We start from the raw sequence: 8783 nt of genomic DNA on the forward strand, positions 1-8783 counted from the left end.
TGTTCAGTGTTAGGCATGTATTCCTCCCACAAAAAAAAAAAAAAAAAAAAAGTGTGGGCCTTCAGTCCAATTAGAAAGCAGAGTTGGTTTCCCCAAGAGTAGACATACCACTATTGCATATCTCAGGGAGACAGATCATTTAGCCTGTCTGGCCAAACTCATGACTTCTAGTGTCCACTCTTTTGACTTCTGATGACTTTTGTCTCCCATAGGTCTGTAGGCAGTGCCACCTTTTCCAGCTTTTAGTTGTCTGGTCTACAGGGAGAAGATTTTCAGCTCAAAAACAGCTTGATTTCTCAGTGACTTTGCTGCTCAGGCATGTGAAGTGTTTAGCAATAGAGTCTTGCATCTGTTACTCATGAAAACCAAGGGCCTTAGCAAAAGCCTATAATGTTTTGGTGGCAACAGAGACTTCCCTGGCCAACAACTCACTGGAAGGTATTCCATCCCTGGCACTGAAACTTTCTGTTATCTATGGATACTGGATGTGCCATTATCCAAAAAAGTAGGCTTTCATATGTCTTATTCAGAACATCTTGAATTTTTATTAACCCTCCACCACAACTCTCTTACTCAATCTCTTCCCCTGGCCTCACTTAGGCCACTTTACTCACTTTAATCTGTTCTACTTACACATATACAATACCATCCCCTATAGTACTTCCCTCTTCTCCATCCTTTATAGCTGTTTTCTAGCTTACTGGCCCTGCTACTTTTTTTTTGGTTCCAGCTCACACATAAGTCTAAACATTTGTAGCTGATATCAACAAATGAGAGAGAACATACAATGTTTGGCTTTCTGGGCCTGTGTTACCTCACTTTCCAGATAAATCTGTTACCCTGCAAATTTCATAATTTCATATTTCTTTACTGACTAGAACTCCATAGTAAATGTACCACATCTTTATTATCCATTCACCTGTTGAGGGATATCTAGGCTGGTTCCATTTCTTAGCTATTGTGAACAGAGCAGCAATAAACATGGTCATGCAAGTATCTCTGAAAATTGAAAAAAGTCACTAGGATATATGCCTATGAGTGCTACAGCTGGATCATATGGTAAATCTAATTTTAGCTGTCTCAAGAACATCCACACTGATTTCCATAAGGGCTGTCCCAGATTACTTTCCATCCAACAGTGTAGAATTGTTCCTTTTTTATCTGCAACCTTGCCTATATTTATTGTCATTTGTTTTCTTCTTTTTTATTATTTTTTTTTTATTTTTCAAGGTAGGTTTTCACTCTAGCCCACACTGACCTGGAATTCATTATGGAGTTCCAAGGTGGACTCAAAATCATGGTGATCTTCCTACCTCTGTCTCCTGGGTGGTGGGATTAAAGCTGTGCACTGCCAAGCCTGGCTCTCATTTGTTTTCCTGATGATAGCCATTTTGACAAGAGTGAGGTGGAATAGTAAAGCCATTTTAATATACATTTCCCTGATGACTAAGGATGTAGAACACTTTTTTAATATATTTACATGTCATCTGTATTTAATCCTTTGAGGACTCTCTATTTAGTTCCATAGCCCAGTTTTTAATTGGGTTGTTTGATTTCTTTTTATTTCTCCCACCCCCCCCCTTCTTCTTCTTCTTCTGCTGCTGCTGCTTCCTCTTCTTTTTCTCCCTCTCCTTCTCCTCCTCTTCTTCCTCCTCCTCCTTCTTCTTCGAAATGATTAGAGGTTTTATTTCCTGAGCAATTGGGATTATATTCAGAACAATATTGCCTATAGCAATATGTTGAAGGGTTTCCCCTACCTTTTGCTCTAGCACTTTCAGAGTTTCAGGTCTGATATTAAAGTTGCTGATATATTTGTACTTGATTCATGTGCATGGAGAAAGACATGGATTTATTTTCATCCTTCTACATACAGATATTCAGTTTGCCAGCCCTACTTGTTGAAGAGGCTGTCTTTTCTCCAATGAATATTTTTGGCATTTTTATCAAATATTAGTATATTGCTGCCTGAATTAATATTTGGGTCCTCAATCATGTTCCATTGATCTATGTGGCTGTTTTTGTTACTATGGCTTTGTAATATAGCTTAAAATCAAGTTTGGTGATACTACTACCCTTATTTTTTTTGCTCAAAATTGTTTTGCTATTCAAGGATTTTTGTGCTTCCAAATGAGTTTTTGGATTTTTTTTTCTATTTCTGAGAAGAATGTCATAGGAATTTTAATGGGGATTGCAATATATATGTAGATTGACTTAGGTAAGATTGACATTTTCACAATATTGATTCTTCCAATCCAAGAACACGGGATGTCTTTCCATTTCCTTGTGTCTTCTGCAATTTTGCTTGACTGTTTTAAAGTTCTTTTTGTAGAGATCCTTCACTTCCTTTGTTAGGTTTATTCCAAGGTTTGTTTATTTATTTATGTATTTATTTATTTATTTATTGAGGTAATTGTGAATGGGAGAGAGTCCCTGATTTCATCCTCCCCATGTTTGTTGTTAGTGTATAGGAAAACTACTGATTTCTGTGTGCTTATTTTGTATCCTGCTACATTACTAGACCCATATCTGGAGCTGGGAAACAAATCAGAACCATACCCAAACACAAGCCCACTCTACAATATCAAGCTACCATCAATCACGGGGTATAAGAAGGCCTACACCTATCATACTGTCTATCAAAAAAGTAAGTGTTATCTCAATTTTCCAGGTGCTAACTTACTCTCCGTTGGAGAATCTGCTTCTTTTTTCCAGATAGATGCAGATCCTAAGGAGAGAGCTGCCCCAACATACCTCAAAAGGGGCCCAACTGAAACTAAGGACAACTGGCGAAATAAGCAAGGGTGATGTTTTCCTGTGAACCGGATTCCAGCACAAAGGGGAAGGAGACCAACACAGAGAAAAAGCAACTCCTACCAAATCAGAGAGCCAGAGCCTCAGAGGCCCCCAACACCTCAGCACTGAAGCAGACCAAAAATGAACCCAACATGGCTCAGGGAAATTTTGCGGAAGAGGGGGCGGAAAGAATGTCAGAGTCACATGTTGGGTCATGATTTGCAGAGACATTTATCATACCAATAACTGAGGGCTAACTCCACAATGCACGACCCATTTTCATTAACAAGGAGGGTCTAATGGGAGTGGGTAGATCACAGATGAGCCTAAATAATGGTACCAAACTGCCTGTATTTACTGAAAAGAAAACTAATAAATTAAATTAAATTAAAAAAAAGTGTTTATCAGCTCTAACAGTTTTCTGGTAGAGTCTGTAAGGTCCTTTATGTATAGAATGATATCATCTGCAAATGATAATTTGATTGCTTCTTTTCCAATTTGTGTCCTTTTTATGAGTGTCTCTGGCCTTATTGCCATAGCTAGGACTTCTGGTACTCTATTAAATAAAAGTGGGTACAATGGAACCCTCATATTGTTCCTGAACTTAGTGGAAAAGCTTCAAGATTTTCCCCATTTAGAATTATGTTGGCTGAAGGTTTGTCATAAATAGCCTTTATTATGTTGAGATATGGTCCTTCTATTCCCACTTTCAGTAGGTCTTTTACCATAAAGGGATGTTGGATTTTGTCAAATTCCTTTTCTTCATCTATTGGGATAATCATGTGATTTTTGTCTTTCAGCCCATTTATATAGTGCATTACATTTATCAATATGCACATGTTGAACCATCCCTGCATCTCTGGGATAAAGCCTACTTGGACAGAGTGGATGATTTTTCTGATATATTTTTGTATTCTGTTGACCAATATTTTGTTGAGAATTTTTGCATCTATATTCATGAGGGAGATTGGTCTGTAATTTTCTTTTTCTGTTCTGTCTTTGTCTGGTTTTTGTATCAGGGTGATGCTGGCTTCATAGAAAATGTTTGGTAGAATTCCTTCCTTTCCTATTTTATGGGAAAGTTTGAGAAGCAGTAGTGTTAGTTCTTCTGTGAAGGTATGGTAAATTTCATCAATGAATCCATCGGGGCCTGGAATGTTTTTAGTTGGGAGATTTTTTATAACTGCTTGGATCTCTGTACTTGTCATAGGTCTATTTAGGTGGTTAATTTCATCTTGATTCAATTTTGGTAGGTTATATGAATTAAGGAAATCATCCATCCATTTCTTTCATACTTTCAAACTTAGAGGCATATGTATTCTTAAAGTATGTCCTATGATTTTGTGAATTTCTTTTGTATCTGTTGTAATGGTAACTTTTCCAACTCTAATTTTATTAATTTTTGTCTCTTCTTTCTTTTGGTCAGATTTGCTCATTGTTTATCAATCCTGTTTATCGTTTGAAAGAACCAACTCTTTCCTTTATTGGTTATTTGGATTTTTTTTGTTTGTATTTCATTAACTTATGCCCTAATCTATACTATTTCTTCCCATGTACTTATTTTTGGTTTGCCTTGTTCTTCTTTTTCAAAAGCCTTAAGGTGAAGCAGAAAACTGTTTACTTGTTAACTCTGTAATTTCTTAATATAGGCACTTAAAGTGAAAAAGTTCCCTCATAGGATTGCCTTCATTGTGTCCCAAAGGTTTTGGTATGTTGTATTGTCATCATCATTTGATTCTATGAATTTTTTTATTTCTTCAATGACCATTGATCATTAAATAGTGTACAGTTTAATCTCCATGAATTTCTCCATGCTCTGTAGTTTTTCTTATTGGTGATTTATAGTTTAATCCCACTTTGGTCAGATAGAGTACACGGAATTATTTCAATTTGTTAAGATTTACTTTGTGTCCTAACATATGGTCTCTTTTGGAGAACATTCCATGTGCTGCAGCATTTGGATGGAATGTTCTATATTTATCTGTTAGGTCCATTTGTTCCATAACATCATTGAATCCAGATGTCTCTCTGTTTATTTTTTGGCAGGATGACCTGTCAGTTGATGATAGTAGGGTATTGAAGTCACCCACTACAATTGTGTTTGGTGTTACCTGTGACCTTAAGTCAGCTAGTAGTTTTTGATGAAATTGGGAACCACCATGTTAGGTACATATAAATTTAGGATTATAATGCCCTTCTGTTGAGGTGTTTCTTTAATCAGTATAAAGTGAGCTTTTTTATCTTTCCTAAATAATGTTGGCTTGGAATCTATTCTGTCAGATACTAGGATAGCAACCCCTGCTTGTTTCATAGGCCCATTTGCTTGAAATACCATTTTCCATCCTTTCACCCTAACACAGTATCTATCTTTTATTGAGAGATGAGTTTCCTGAAGACAACAAACAGCATGAACCTACCTTTCAATCCAGTCTTCAAGCCTGTGTCTTTTGCTTAGGGCAATGAGGCCATTGATATTAAGCATTATTCTTAAAATGCATCTGTTTATTCTTGTCATTCTTCTTGTTTTGTAGTGTTTCCTGTTTCTGTTTACTCTTTTGTTTTAACTGTTACTTGAGTATGGTATATTTTTTCCTAGTTTCTCATGTGTGTGTTTTACTTTCTCTTCAGCATGAATGATTCATTCAAGTTTTTTTGGTAGAGTTGGCTTAGTTGTCATAAATCCCTATTTGCAGGATAAAGTATTCTTGGTTGATAGTTGTTATCTTTCACAACTTGGAATACATCATCCCTTGCCCTTCTGGCTTTTAAAGTTTGTGTTGAGCAATCTGCTGTTATTTTGATGGGCTTTCCTTTCTAGATGACTTACTTTCTCTCTCTAACTGCTTTCAACATATTTTCTTTGGTTTGTGTGTTTAGTAGTTTAATTATAAAATGGTGAGGAGAGGTTCTTTCCAGGTTTTGTCTGTTTGGTGTTCTAAAAGCTTCTTGTATAGGCATTGGAATTTCTTTCCCAGTTTGGGGACATTTTTCTTCTATGATTTTGTTGAAAACACCTACTAAGCCTCTGGATTGAAATTCTTCTCCTTCTGTTATGCCCTGAATTCTTATGTTTGATCTTTTTGTAGTGTCCCAATTATCTTGAAATTTCCATTCATCCCTTCCTTTAGCTTGTCTTTATCTTTGTTGGACTGATTAGATCTTCCACCTGGTATTCTCATTTAGATATTCTGTTATCTCCTTGATCCATTCTGTTGGTAAGACTTTCCATAGAGTTGTTTTAATTGACTGATTGTGTTTTTCAGTGCTAGAATTTCTGCCTGTTTTTTCTTCAGTGCTTTGACTTCTTACTCATGTCTTGTAATGACCTACTTATTTCTTTAAGCTGGTTTCCTATGTTCTATTGGAATTCCTTCAGGAGTTTGTTTTCTTCTTTAATTTGTTTGTTTTCTTCTTTGATTCCTTTAATTTCTTCCTTGATTTCTTTGATGTTTTTTGAAATCTTGTTAGGCATTTCATGTAAAACAATCTCATTGGGGGCCATTTATGGTTAATTTATAATTTCTGGTGGGATTATATTGTCTTGCTTTTTGTTTTTCTTGTATTATAATGCTATGATTTTTGTATTGTAAGTTGATTTGATGCTTGTATTTTCTAATAATATGTGTTGCTTCCAGATTTGGAAATCCAACTTAATGTACCTTCAGACTATGAGTTTAAGGTGTTAAGTGTAGCTCTTGTACTCAAATCCAACTGCAGAAGTAATCCTATTGAGTTTCCTGATATTCTAGTATTCTAGTGGGCTGGGTGGAGAAATTTACTGGCAAATTCTAAAATTCAGCTGAGCAATGTAACATTCAATAAAAACTAGGACAGAGTATGCAATTATGAGGATTGAAACAAACGCATAACGTTATAAAGCCACATTCCCTAAGAGTGTTTGCTGTTCTGTACCCTTAATCCTGTTTGCTGGGAGGTTGATATTTATGTTCTGAAATGGGTTCCAGGTCAGCCTGGATCTGAATCAGTCCCTACCTCCAATGATAGAAGAAAAAGACACAGGCCCTGTGAATCTGAAAGCATTAAAGGCAACAATAGTCAACCCCCCCATATAGCTTAATTGAGAATGGTAAAGCCGACCAAGAATATGAAACCAATAACCTTCTCTGACATAGAGAGATTATCATTTTCAGTGCAGGCCTATGTACCCATATTTTTGTCAGTCAGCCTCATTACCTTTTGGGGTGGCTTCAAATCTCACCAATGCTGAGGGCCCACCTTGATCCCTCTGTGTTGTGCTGTGAATCTGGTGTTCTTTCTTTCTTTTTTCTTTTCTTTTTTTTTTTTTAAGATAGTCACTAGCCCAGGCTAACCTGGTATTCACTCTGTATTCTCAGGGTGACCTCGAACTTATGGTGATCCTCCCTCCTCTGCCTCCTGAGTGCTGGGGTTAAAGGAATATGCCACCATGCCCAGCTAATCTGGTATTCTTAATAGCTGTGCTGGATGCCCTGATGCTGGGAGCTAAATGTGTTCTCCAGATGGTGGTGGTTCTGCTGGTTGGGGTATGGGAGATTGCAGGAAGCTTAGAGTTGTACTGCAACTGCTCAGCTGGTCCCACCTGTGTCTTGCTGTCTCCCCTGCTGATTTGTTGCCTTTGTAAGGAGGCTAATGAGGTTGTAAAATCCTCTTGTTTGGTCTCTGCTCCTGCAGCTGGGTGTTGGGCAGATACATGGATCCACTAGGGTCCTGTGGATCAGATCTGTGTCTACAAACTCCTTTGTGGGATTCTGGCTGATGTTTTCCTATATGATTGATCTTGGTCTCTCCTGCTTCTTGGCTGTAGCTGATAAAAACTTATATAACTTCACTTTTCAGACAAAGAATATATTTTGTTGTGGTTTTGCTCAAATCCCTCCCTATGCTAGATTGATGTAATTCCTATGCAGACATCTTACCTGGAAGTCCTAAGTTCCATTTTTAGTATAATTCATTCTAGGAATTCTGTTCCTCTAGAGGACCCTGAATAATACAATGACCATTACACACCAGCAGCTTGCATAGCTCTTTCCAGTATTATGAGGGCTAGCCACTAGGGAGCTGTCTTCCTTCTCAGCTCTAGTTTGAGTTATCACTTTCCTGTGACCACAGCCTGTGGTGTCTTCAGCAATAGGGTCTTACAGTTTATTTAGCAATAGGGTCTTACAGTTTATCTCTGGTGGGTAATCAAGTGTTTTGGAAATTGCCTGCATTAATGTGAAGACCTCATGGGTCTCCCCAGCCATAAGCCTCTGGTGGTAACCCAGTTCTGGCACTAGTTTTATGAGCCAGAGACTATGGTTTTAAGCTTAAGTTTTATCCATTCCCTACAGAGCACTTTAGTTCAGAAAATCCCCCTTTTCCCTTTTCCTTTTTTACTTTATATATTTTCGTTACTAATCAAGGGGAATGTTTCTGCCTAGACCTTGGGGTTTTCTCTCTATTGTTTCTTGTAGTTATTTTAGAGTTTCAGCTCTTATATTGAGGTCCTTGATCACTTTGGAGTTGACTGTCGTGCAGTGTGAGAGAAGAGGATCTAGAGTCATTGTACTACATGTGGTAATCCATTTTCTACATCATTTATTGAATATGATAGTTTTCTCTAAGGTGCATTTCTGGCCTTTTGGTAAAAAAAAAAAAATCCAATTGCAATAATTGTAATAACTTAAGCCAGGATCTCTCATTCTACACTTGATCTTAGCCAAAAGGCCAAGAAGCGATAGGCTGTCTCATTCTATTTCATCGATCTATGTGTCTGTTTTGTGCCAGTTCCATGCTATTTTAATTGCTATGGCTTTATAGTCTATCTTGAAATCAAGTATGGTGATGCTACCAGTAGTATTCCTTTTGCCGAGGATTCTTTTTACTATTTTAAGGCCTTTCGTGCTTCTTTATGAATTTTGAAACTACTTTTTTCTCATTCTGTGAATAATGTTGCTGGAATTTTGGTGCGTTGACTTTGTATATTGTTTTTGATAGGGTGGCTACTTGTA

At 37.2% G+C, this 8783-nt stretch overlaps 1 pseudogene; it reads right to left on the bottom strand.

The window, feature by feature from the left end:
- Window positions 1-8344: 8344 nt before the first annotated feature.
- Window positions 8345-8511, bottom strand: LOC123455713 (annotated as a pseudogene).
- Window positions 8512-8783: the final 272 nt, after the last annotated feature.

The sequence above is a fragment of the Jaculus jaculus genome, chromosome 17 (assembly GCF_020740685.1).
Source record: "Jaculus jaculus isolate mJacJac1 chromosome 17, mJacJac1.mat.Y.cur, whole genome shotgun sequence".
Lineage (NCBI taxonomy): Eukaryota > Metazoa > Chordata > Mammalia > Rodentia > Dipodidae > Jaculus > Jaculus jaculus.